We start from the raw sequence: 12,210 nt of genomic DNA on the forward strand, positions 1-12,210 counted from the left end.
GTGGTCGTCCGCTCCGCTCTGGGGGACTCGGGCGGTGACCACGAGGACGTGGTGGTCTTATGCTCCGCCCTGGTGGACTCCGGCCTCGACCACAAAGACGTGGTGGTCTTCCGCTCCGCCCTGGAGGGCTTTGACTTTGACCACAAGGCCGTGGTGGTCTTCCGCTCCGCCCTGGTGGACTCCGGCCTCGACCACAAAGATGTGGTGGTCATCTGCTCCGTCCTAGTGGACGCCTCAACATGCCCTTCATGGACTTATGTTTTGTGTTTTTTGAGTGCTGTTTCTGTCTGTTCCTTTTAGTTTAGTCTGGCCCTCCTTCCCTCCCCCTGAGCCTCCACCTGTCCGCCTCCCTCCTGGACTCCTTGTTTTGTGTTGCACCTTTCCATTTCTCCTGGTTGCTCCTGTCCCTGTTTTCTGTCCCTCCGTCCCTCCCCCTGGTCCGCCGCCGTTCCACCTCCCTCCTGCCTCTTTTTCTGTTGGGGTTTTCCTGGGTTTAGGTGGAGCATCTGGTAGCTGCTCCGTAGGGAGGGGGTAATGTCACGCTGCCAGTCTTTGTTTTCCTGGGTGTTCCCTAGTGAGCTCACTTCCCCTTAGGCACTTCACCATAGGCACTTTAATTCCGCTAGTCTGGTTGTGTCTTCACAGTAATTGCACTCCAATTAGAATCGCACAGGTGTTGACAATACTCTGTCATTAGTTTCCCTATATAGAGCTGTCTTTCTCTGTTGTCATCATGGAGTCCTTACCCTATGTGTCTCATGCTCTCGTTCCCCCGAGACTTCCTCTACCTTCTCATTCTTCCGAGTTCCCCGTTTCATCCGGTTCCCTCTTTTGGTTACGTTTGTCTCTCATGACTGTTTATTTTTGTAGTTACCCCTCTGTTTAAATAAAAACCCTTACCTGCATTTGGATCTACCCTCTCTTTGTGTTTTCCCAAACCCAACCGTGACAATATTAGCGTAGATGCCATTCTTCTTATGATGTAGCAAGTGCATCGTGTGTTATTGGAAGTGTTCCCAGTTTTGGTTGACCTAATTAATGCAGCCTAACAATCCTTCATTGGATCTGAGCAATAGAAATGTGCAAGTGTGTTATGTGTAAGTCAGGTTAAAGAGATGGGTTTTTAATCTAGATTTATACTGACAGAGTTTGTCTGCCTCCCGAACAGTGTTAGATTATTCCAGAATTTGTGCACAACTGCCCCCAGTTGATTTTGATATTCCAGGTCTTATCAAATTGCCAGAGTTTTGAGATCACAGCGGACGTGGAGGACTATAATACAATAAGAGCTTGCTCAAGTACTGAGGTGCTAAACCATTCAGGGCTTCATAAGTAATTAGTAGGATTTTAAAATCTATACAATGCAGGGAGGCGGTGCAATGTTGACAGAACCGGGCTACTGTGATCATACTTCCTGATTCTAGTAAGAACTATAGATGCTGCATTTTGGACCACTTGGAGTTTGTTTATTAAGCGTGCAGAACAACCAACTAATAAAGCATTACAATAATCTAACCTTGAGGAGTGAACGCATAAATCAACATTTCTGGATTTGATATTGAGTGTATAGGTCGCAATTTAGATATGTATTTGAGATGGAAAAATGCAGATTTACAAATGCTAGAAATGTGTCTTTCGAGGGAAAATGGAATGTTAAAAAAATCTAGTTTACTTTATAAATTTCTATTGGTTTACATTACAGGTGGCCTAATGGGAAGTTGTGGACTAGTGGTTAGAGAGTTGGACTTGGACTTGTAACCAAAAGGTTGCGGGTTTGAGTCTTGTACTGGTAGAGGTAGGTTGGGGGAGTATATGTACAGCACTTGCTCCCACCTTCAATACCATGACTGAGGTGGCATTGATTGAGCAAGACACTGAACCCCCAACTGCTCCCTGGGTGCTGCAGAAAAAATGGCTGCCCACTGCTCCAGGTGTGTGTTCATGGTGTCTCTGTGTGTGTGCACTTTGAATGGGATAAATGCAGAGCACTGATTCTGAGTATGGGTCATCATACTTGGCCACATGTCACTTTCACTTACATTTTTCATCTCTGTCTCTCTTTTGCTCTCAGACCACCTGTCGTTTTTTCTACTTCTTTCCCATTCCTTGCTTCACTTGCATTCTGTTTTTTTTTTTTCCTTTGTCTCAGTCTTTCTCTATCTCAGTTGGACAGTGATCCTTCTGTGTTGTGACCTGGATTCATAGTAACAGTAGAACGGAGCTAAAACAAAACCAGCCTCTGTGTGTGCATGTGTGTATGTGTGTGTGTGTGTTTAGACACGTCAACTGACTAGATTTATGTTTTCACTGGCTTCGGGAATTTGTAATTGTTCTTATCAGGCATGTGCATTTTGCACATCAGGAAGCAGGCAAATATTATTAAGATAACATACACATGTTATACCAATATTTATCTGCAATGTTATTACTGCACTGCAATGTGTTTTCATTCTATTGCACGCTGACCCAGTGTCTGACAACAGAAGAGATCACAAATCAGATCTATTGGATATCTCAACTGTTTCTCCAAGACAGCTATGCAATTAAATGTATTTTAATTTTTTTTTTTATAATTAAATGATATTTTCTCTATAGAAATGAATATGAAGATGAATATAAAAACAAAAGACACAAAACCTTTCTCATTCCATTCTTCCAAGGCCAAACAATCTGAGCTGGTATCTACATTAAGTTTATATCTTTGTATTCGTTCTGTATGTCAGCAATTGTCTCATTTGACTGCTATCAAATATCACACCTAAGTTCCTAACTGATGACGAAGAATTTGCAAAGCAGCCATCAAGTGTTAGTCAGTGTTCTAGGTTATTACATGCAGAGGTTTTAAGTCCGATAATTAAAACCTCTGTTATTCAGAATTTAGCAGTAAAAAATTCCTTGGAAATATAGAGCTAGAGCTGTAGTCAAGTCCGGCTTTGTCGAGTCCAAGTCAAGTCCAAGTCCAGGACTAGTCGAGACCGAGTCAAGACCGAGTCCAAAGAGGTTCGAGTCCAAGTCAAGTCCAAGTCCAAAAGTTTCGAGTCCAAGTCCAAGACCGAGTCCAAATGAAAGAAAAAAGGGTCCTCTTCAAGACCACATACTTAACTACTGATAATGTTTGTGATGCGAGAGAAAGCATATCTCCTATTCTAAGAAAATCATTTTACATTATTATTTGTAATGATCAAAAAGCATGTGCAAAGTAACAACTCTGTAGGACAGGGGTCTCCAAACTACATCCTGGATGGCCAATGTCCTGAAAAGTTTAGCTCCAACTGGCCTTAAAACACCTGGAAGATTAGTGTGTTTAGTAAGAGCTTGATTAGGTTCAAGTGTGTATAATTAGGGTTAAAGCTAACAGGGGCGTTAAACAAGATCCTGGGCCCTATGCATAGGCAGTCCTGATGGGCCCCCATGGCCCCCACCCATGAAAATATCCAGGTAAAAAATATATATTTCGGATTCATACTTTTCAAGGGCCCTCTCTTCCTTTGGGGCCTTGCTAATGAGTACTGGTTTTACCCCCAGTCCGACCCTGGGAGCTAAACTTGGATAAACAAACAAAGTTTGGGACTGTAAGGTCAAATAATTTTTATGTAGGCTACTTTATTTTTTGTTGACATTATATCTGTGGTCAAAAATGTATATGACTATGCCTAATTGGCACAGTGCACAGACACGCAAAGCTCGGGATATGACAATGGATACGTTTGGCTCTACTGGACATGCGCACATAAATACAGCGAAATTTTTGTCATACTGTGCTAGTGTTTGCATAGACTAGTCGAGCTCTGTCGGAAACAATCGACTACTCCAGCATGCATTAACCATAATGCATACAAAGTGTTTGCAAGTACGACGTGAATTTTAGAATTACAATATTGCGTGGAGCTGTTACTATATGACCTTATCTATGTTGCATGTAAAAATAAAATATGTAATGTAATAATTAGGGTTGTGCCTGAAGCCGAATACCTTATTCGGAATGGCACGGATAATGGCTTAAAAAACGAATAACGCTCAAGGAATAATTCTGCCTGAATACTCGGCTGAAGCTGACACAGTCTGGTGTTTGCTAGATAACAGGTGAGCCAGGGCATCAGCGCCAGAAGTGAATGAATGTAAACTTTGAGTGAAAAGAGAACAAATCAAACACCGCATTGTTGTCGCCTCTCTGTTTATCTCTCAGAAATCAGAGCGTTGCAAGAGTAATTTTACCTATAATAATACATCATAGCTACACGTTATATTATTTGTATATATTTAAAAGGCAAATATTGAAAGCTTAGGCTACCATATGATACGAATGAATGGAATAAGCACAGCGCGCTCACCAATCAAACAGCCGCGCTGCGCGTCTCAGTGTCTCAAAAACCAAATCAGTTCTCTCTCAAGAGTAGGCTAATAATCAGCTTCGATACGGATACATTGTCTACTTGTCCTACATGTTTGCATATTTACCTTTTGCTGGTTTGCGCGGAACACACACATCTGTTTAGTGAAGTTCATTAACATTAAGACTCGCTCAAAGTGTTCTGCGTAATGAGAATGTGTGCATTGAATAGATTCAGTCGTGTTCAAATGATCACTAAACGTTTGTCATGACATCTCTCTGCTTGCATGATAAATATTATTTTAGAAATTAATAATTATTTCAGTTTAACACGACATACTTGTTCAGTGATAACTACGAAAAAATATATAAAAAGTCATAACAGTCTTATCAAGTAACTGTACGATGTTGTATCCGAATGCAGATAGGAAACATTTTGTGATTGTTACAGATACAAATACTGGCTGTTACATGAAAATGTAAATATGTAATGTCATATATAAAGTTTTTAAAATTTACATATGTAATTGTTGCATAAGGCTATACATTAAAACGCGTTTATTGATAAAAAAAAAAGGCTATCTAGGTGTAGACGTAAATAAAACACAATCTAACAGGTAGAAAATTAAATTAGAAACATCTAAACTTTTCAGGTCGCAGTAAGTGCACCACTGGTCATGCACATCCTTTCCCGGAACAATACTGAAAGCTAAGGCAAGATGGAGAAACAGATGATCATAGTTGTACAAGGATAGCCATTTTTTAAATGAATCTATTAGCAGAGCTACTGCAAGGGATTTTAAGTGAATTCCCTTTATTCTTTGCTGAAACTTCTGCGTCATCATGGAGAGCGGGTCATGGTTGCCCAGCAACAGCAGACGCCACTGGAGCGCAAGCGCAGATTACAGAGTGCTTTGGAAATAAGGAGAGCGGCGCGCCTAGCGTTTTCCACACGTTTTCAGTCGCGACATCATGCAAATGTGGTTTTGTTTTGAAGGAGAAATTTTTTATTTTATTTTTTTGCTGGACTCGGTCGAGACCAACTAGAAGACTTGGCGAGTCCAATGGCCAAGTCCGAGACAAGTCCGAGTGCAAATTCAACGAGTCCGAGACAAGTCCGAGACGACAGAAAAATGTCTCGAGTCCGGACTCGAGTCCAAGACCGGACTCGAGTACTACAGCCCTATATAGAGCTGAGTGTTATCAGCATAACAGTGAAAGTTAACACCATGTTTCCTGATGATAACTCCCAAGGTTATTATGTAAAGCGTGAAAAGTAATGACCCGAGTATTGAGCCTTGAGGTACTCCATACTTCACCTATGATATCATACCTCATTATTCACTGCTACGAATTGACGCCAATCAGATAAGTACGATTTGAACCATGCTAATGCACTTCCATTAATGCAAACAAAGTTTTCTAGTCTATTCAAAAGAATGTTGGGGTCGATAGTGTCAAACGCTGCACTAAGATCCAATAGCACTTATACAGAGATACAACCACGATCAGATGATAAGAGCAGGTCATTTTTAACTCTAATGAGAGCAGTCTCAGTACTATGATATAATCTAAATCTTGACTGGAAATCCTCACAGATACCATTTATATATTTGTGAACATACTACCTTTTCTAGATTCTTGGACAGAAAATGAAATTTTGAGATTGTTCTGTAATTAACTAGAACTTCGGGGTCAAGTTGTGTTTTTTTAGTGAGAGGCTTAATAACAGACAGTTTGAAGATTTTGGGGACATATCCTAAGACAATGAAAAAATTAATAATAGTCAGAAGAGGATCTATGACTTCTGGAAGCACCTCTTTTAGGAGCTTAGGTGGAATAGGATCTAGCATACATGTTGTTGATTTAGATGATTTAACAAGTTTATACAATTCTTCCTCTCATATAGTAGAGAATGAGTAGAATTGTTCCTCAGGGGATCTATAGTGCACTGTCTGATGCAATACTGTGGCTGCATGGTTACAATTTTATCTCTAATAAAACTGTACTGTGGGCTAAGTTTCACAACTGTAATCAGGAGATTTAGGACCCTGGTTACTAAAATTTTCCAAAGAGAACTGAATAAAGGAAAGGTGTGGAGGTTCTGTGGTTCCATCAGCCAAACAGAGCATTAAGAAGGGAGACAACAGGAAAAATGTTTAAACTAGTCCCATATTTCTTGTGGCAAGAAGTGAGGCCGAGCACATAAAGTGTGTGAGGTATTGATCAAACTGCTGTGAATAAACATGAAAGTCCGTTTACTATTTTCAAATCAGTTTCTGAGTGAAGATTAGTATTTCTGAGTTCCTGTTTACACGTAGAATGCAATCGTTTATATAATTTGCAGTTATCAGACACCAGGCATAGAGACATTTTCTCATACTCTGACAGTCTTTTCATAGGTATGTGTGTGTGTATTCTCACATTTGTTTCTTCTAAAGTGTGCAATATGTGCTTTGGAGCTTCTGTGAAACATTTGTTGTGTGGAGGCGATAAGTGACAGTGAAGAGAGAGTGTTTCTTAACCAAAGACCTTCCAGCACAGACTGAATTATGGTTAGGATTTGTACATAACCACAGTGCGCCATCTGCTGGTGTTCAGTGTAAATAAAACAAATCGCTCTGATTTATGCTATTATATTATAATATAAAGCTTTCGGTGTGAAACTGTAATGACTAATATGAATCAAAGTCTTTCATCTAGTTCTAATTATTATTATTATTATTGTTATTATTATGTCAATAGATCATCATTTAAATTATGTTTTGGGTTGCTTTTTTCACCTAATACATTTTTTCCACACATTTCCTCACTTTCCGTAATGTTTTTGGAAGTGTTTTTGTTAGTCTGTTTACATTTTTAATTGTTATTGGTAATTGTTAAATGTTGGTAGATTTATTGTTACTCTAACAAAATAATAAAACTCCAAACAGATTTTCTTTTAAAGATCAGAAGAATCAGAATCAGAAGGAGCTTTATTGCCAGGTATGTACACATACGAGGAATTTGTTTTCGTGACAGAAGCTCCGCAGTACAACAGAATGACAGCGACAGAACATAAAACACATAATAAAGAATAAAAAATACAAATAAGTAGAGAGTGAATAACAATATACAAATGACAATTGTAGGCAAGTATATTACAAAATGAAGTTATGTATGTACATATATATTGTGTGCAAAATTTAAGTGTATACTAAGTATGTGTGTTAGATAAATAAAGTGTGTGTGTATATAAATATAAAGTGTAGTGTGTCCGCCGTTATTATAAGCTGTTCATAAGATGGATTGCCTGAGGGAAGAAACTGGTCCTGTGTCTGGTCGTTCTAGTGCTCAGTGCTCTGTAGCGTCGACCAGATGGCAACAGTTCAAAGAGGGAGTGTGCTGGATGTGAGGGGTCCAGAGTGATTTTGACAGCCCTTTTTCTCACTCTGGATAAGTACAGTTCTTGAATAGATGGGAGGGTTGAACCGATGATTCGCTCAGCAGTCCGGACTACCCTCTGTAGTCTTCTGAGGTCAGATTTAGAAGCTGAGCTGAACCAGACAGTTACTGAAGTGCAGAGGATGGATTCAATGATGGTGGAGTAGAACTGTTTCAGCAGCTCCTGTGGCAGGTTAAACTTCCTCAGCTGGCGGAGAAAGTACAACCTCTGCTGGGCCTTTTTCACAATGGAGTCAATGTGAATGTCCCACTTCAGGTCCTGAGAGATAGAGGTGCCCAGGAACCTGAATGACTCCACTGCAGTCACAGTGCTGTTCATGATGGTGAGTGGGGGGAGTGCAGGGGGGTCTCTCCTGAAGTCCACGATCATCTCCACTGTTTTGAGGGTGTTAAGCTCCAGGTTGTTGAGACTGCACCAGACAGCCAGCTCTTTTACCTCCTGTCTGTAAGCAGACTCGTCACCGTCCTGAATGAGGCCGATGAGTGTGGTGTCATCTGCAAACTTCAGGAGCTTGACAGAGGGGTCCTTAGACGTGCAATCATTAGTGTACAGGGAGAAGAGCAGTGGGGAGAGAACACAGCCCTGGGGAGCTCCGGTGCTGATTGTACGGGTGCTGGATGTGTATTTTCCCAGCCTCACTAGCTGCTGCCTGTCTGTCAGGAAGCTGTTGATCCACTGACAGACGGAGGTGGGCACGGAGAGCTGATTTAGTTTGGGCAGGAGGAGGTTTGGGATGATCGTGTTGAAGGCCGAGCTGAAGTCCACAAATAGGATCCTCACATAAGTCCCCGGTCTGTCTAGGTGTTGCAGAACATAATGCAGTCCAATGTTTACTGCATCGTCCACAGACCTGTTTGCTCTGTAGGCAAACTGAAGAGGATCCAGCAAGGGCCCAGTGATGTCCTTCAGGTGGCCCAGCACCAGTTTTTCAAATGACTTCATGACTACAGACGTTAGAGCCACAGGCCTGTAGTCATTTAGTCCTGTAATTTTGGGTTTCTTAGGGATGGGGATGATGGTGGAACGTTTGAGGCATGAAGGGACTTCGCACAGCTCCAGCGATCTGTTGAAGATCTGTGTGAAGATGGGGGCCAGCTGGACAGCACAGGATTTCAGACAGGCTGGTGTAACACAATCTGGGCCTGGTGCTTTTTTCCTTTTCTGCTTCCGGAAGACCTGGCGCACCGCATCCTCGCTGATCTGAATTGCAGGTGTGGGGGAGAGGGGGGATGCAGGAGGTGAGAATGGTGAGAGTGCTTGATTGGAGAGGTGTTCAGGATGGGTTGCAGGAGCTGTTAATGGTGTGAACGGTAGTTTGGAGAGGCATTCAGGGCTGGTTGCAGGAGTTGTGAAGGGTGTGAATGGTTGTTGGGGGAGGCGTTCAGGGCAGGTGATGGGTGTTCTTTCAAACCTGCAGTAAAACTCGTTCAGATCGTCTGCCAGTCGTTGATTCTCTACGGTGCTGGGGGGTGGTGTCTTGTAATTGGTGATCTTCTTTAGACTTTTCCACACTGATGCGGAGTCGTTGGAAGTGAACTGAGTCCTTATTTTTTCAGAATAATTCCTCTTTGCCACTTTGATCTCCTTTTCCAATGTGTATTTAGCCTGTTTATACAAGACATTGTCCCCCTTCACGTAAGCATCTTCTTTGGCCTGACGGAGCTGTCTGAGTTTTGCAGTGAACCACGGTTTGTCATTATTGTAAATTAGTTGAGTCTTTGTAGGAATACACATATCCTCACAGAAACTGATATATGATGTTACGGTCTCTGTGAGTTCATCCAGATCGGTGGCAGCAGCTTCAAAAACACTCCAATCAGTGAGGTCAAAACAAGATTGTAAATCCTGCTCTGCTTCATTAGTCCATCTTTTTACAGTCCTTGATACAGGTTTAGCTGATTTTAGTTTCTGCCTGTAGGACGGTATTAGATGGACCAGAAGGTGATCAGAACGTCCCAAAGCTGCTCGTGGAACAGAGTGAAATGCATCCTTTATTGTGGTGTAACAGTGATCCAATATATTACTGTCTCTTGTGGGACAAGTAACATGCTGTCTGTATTTTGGCAGTTCACGGGACAGATTGGCTTTATTAAAGTCCCCGAGAATGATTAAAACAGAGTCCGGGTGTTGTTGTTCTGTCTCTGTGATCTGATCAGCGAGTTTCTGTAAAGCTGAGCTCACATGCGCTTGGGGATGGATGTAAACACTGACCAGAATGAACGAGTGAAACTCCCGCGGCGAATAGAACGGCTTGCAGTTAATGAAGAGTGTTTCGAGATTTGAGCAGCACGTCTTCTTTAACACAGTTACATCTGTACACCACCGTTCATTGATGTAAAAGCATGTCCCGCCGCCACGCGATTTCCCCGTTGATTCTGTGTCACGATCCGCTCTAAACAGCTGAAAGCCCGGCAGATGGAGCGCGCTGTCCGGTATGGTGTCATTCAGCCAGGTTTCCGTGAAACACAGAGCAGCAGAGTGTGTGAAATCCTTATTTGTCCGAGAAAGCAGAAGGAGTTCGTCCGTTTTGTTGGGTAGAGAGCGGAGATTTGCCAGATGGATGCTAGGCAACGGCGTTCGAAATCCGCGCTTCCTGAGTCTGACGAGCGCTCCCGCCCGCTTCCCCCGTCTGCGCGTCCTGAAGCGCTTGATCAGCGCCGCCGCTCCTCCGATAACAACGTTCAGTAAAACGTCTGAATAATTGAAATCCGGTAAAATATCCTGTGGTGTGTTCTGCCGAATGTTCAGCAGTTCTTCCCTGGTGAAACTGATGGCAGGAATATAACTAAAGACAGGACAAACTAACAAAAACACAAAAACATATGCGGAGCTCGTCACGGAGGCAGCCATCCTGTATCGGCGCCATAAGCTCATAAATTAGATGAAACCCAGTATAAATTAAATTGAGTAATATTTTTAAAAAATATTTATTAACTTTATTATATTGGCAGAGAGAAGCACAATAATAAAGTTTGGTTAGTTACATTACTTTAATAAAAATAAAACGTAAAAAAAATAATAATAAAGTGCAATAATAATAAAATATGGTTAAAGTATGATGCTAAATTGTCTTATATATACCTGAAATTACTTAAATAACTCAAAACTATAGATACTTTTCCCCTACTGTTTTAGACTTTATCTACCAGGCTTGGTTGTTCTGACTTTCCATACCTGATAATCAAATATCCCAAAACCCTTCAGACATCCATTTACATTTTCTGACTACATGATTGTGCCGTAAAGCTCATAAATTACTGCTACTGACAACAAACCTCCAGGTTGTGTAAGTTCTTTGGTGCCTTGCATGCTCTGCACGTCTGAATTCTCCTCACAGTGCTCAAAGATGTGGAGGCCCTGCTTCGCCTCAGGACAACTGAGAGACTGCACAACTGTCACAAAGAATGAGAACGATTGTTGATGCTCGAGGAGGCAACACACAGGGTGTGAACTTTAAACAAGATCTTTTTATACAATTTCAGTTTGATTGTGTATATATCGTTCAGTTACAATGATGTATTTTGTATGACCGACACATTCAAGGAAGACACCAGGTTGGACAATCTTTCAAGTTTTGTTCTACAGAAGAAAGTAAGTCATGGAGGTTTGAAACAACATGAGGGTGAGTAAACAATGACAGAGTAAAACATAAATATATCATTGGTATATTTCCAGCAAAGGGGTTGGAAATGGACAGCATTGTTTGCTCTGTGGCTATAGCTGCAACATTTAGCCAGTTTTTAGCTGTTATCTATTATCTAATTAACAGTGATGACCTTCAGATTTCTTATCCTTGCAATGAACTGAGGCCATCAGATGTGTGACGCAACCATTCTGTATTCAAATGGCAACTCACAGAAAATTATGAGCCTGCCTTGGCATAAACCACCATAAAATATCTACTTTTTGATATTTTTATGCTTATGTTTGTGTGGCGTTCTCATTTAGATAAGCTGGCCCTATTACGACACTAAAGTTTGCCACAGGAAGCTATTTTTATTTGGAAATTTTACAATTAGCTTCACATAATTAGCAAAAATATAATTTATTGGCATTTTATTTCCAAGTAAAGTGGAATGCTGATAGTATGTACTTACCAGTGTGGTCTTGCACAAATCTTTAATATGTAAACTGTTTCTTCCAGACTTCAACCAGATTAAAGTGAGACTTGGAGCTTCTCATATTTTATTTGTGAGGAAAAGACCCCAGTAAAGTCACATTTAGTTTCAGAAGAGATCTCAACAATGTCTCACACTGTGCTCAAGTCTGTCTCTGTAGTCAAATATAAACTCATGCATTTCTCTTCAAACCTTTCTAACAAAACCAAATGATCTGAGCTGTGCAAGCAATGCAATTAAGAAGAAGATCTGAAAGAAATCTGATACATAAATGAAAGTATTTTAATTATGAGAAAGCAATAACAATCAATTTCTTG

Source organism: Carassius gibelio, chromosome B15 (assembly GCF_023724105.1).
Source record: "Carassius gibelio isolate Cgi1373 ecotype wild population from Czech Republic chromosome B15, carGib1.2-hapl.c, whole genome shotgun sequence".
NCBI classification, from domain to species: domain Eukaryota; kingdom Metazoa; phylum Chordata; class Actinopteri; order Cypriniformes; family Cyprinidae; genus Carassius; species Carassius gibelio.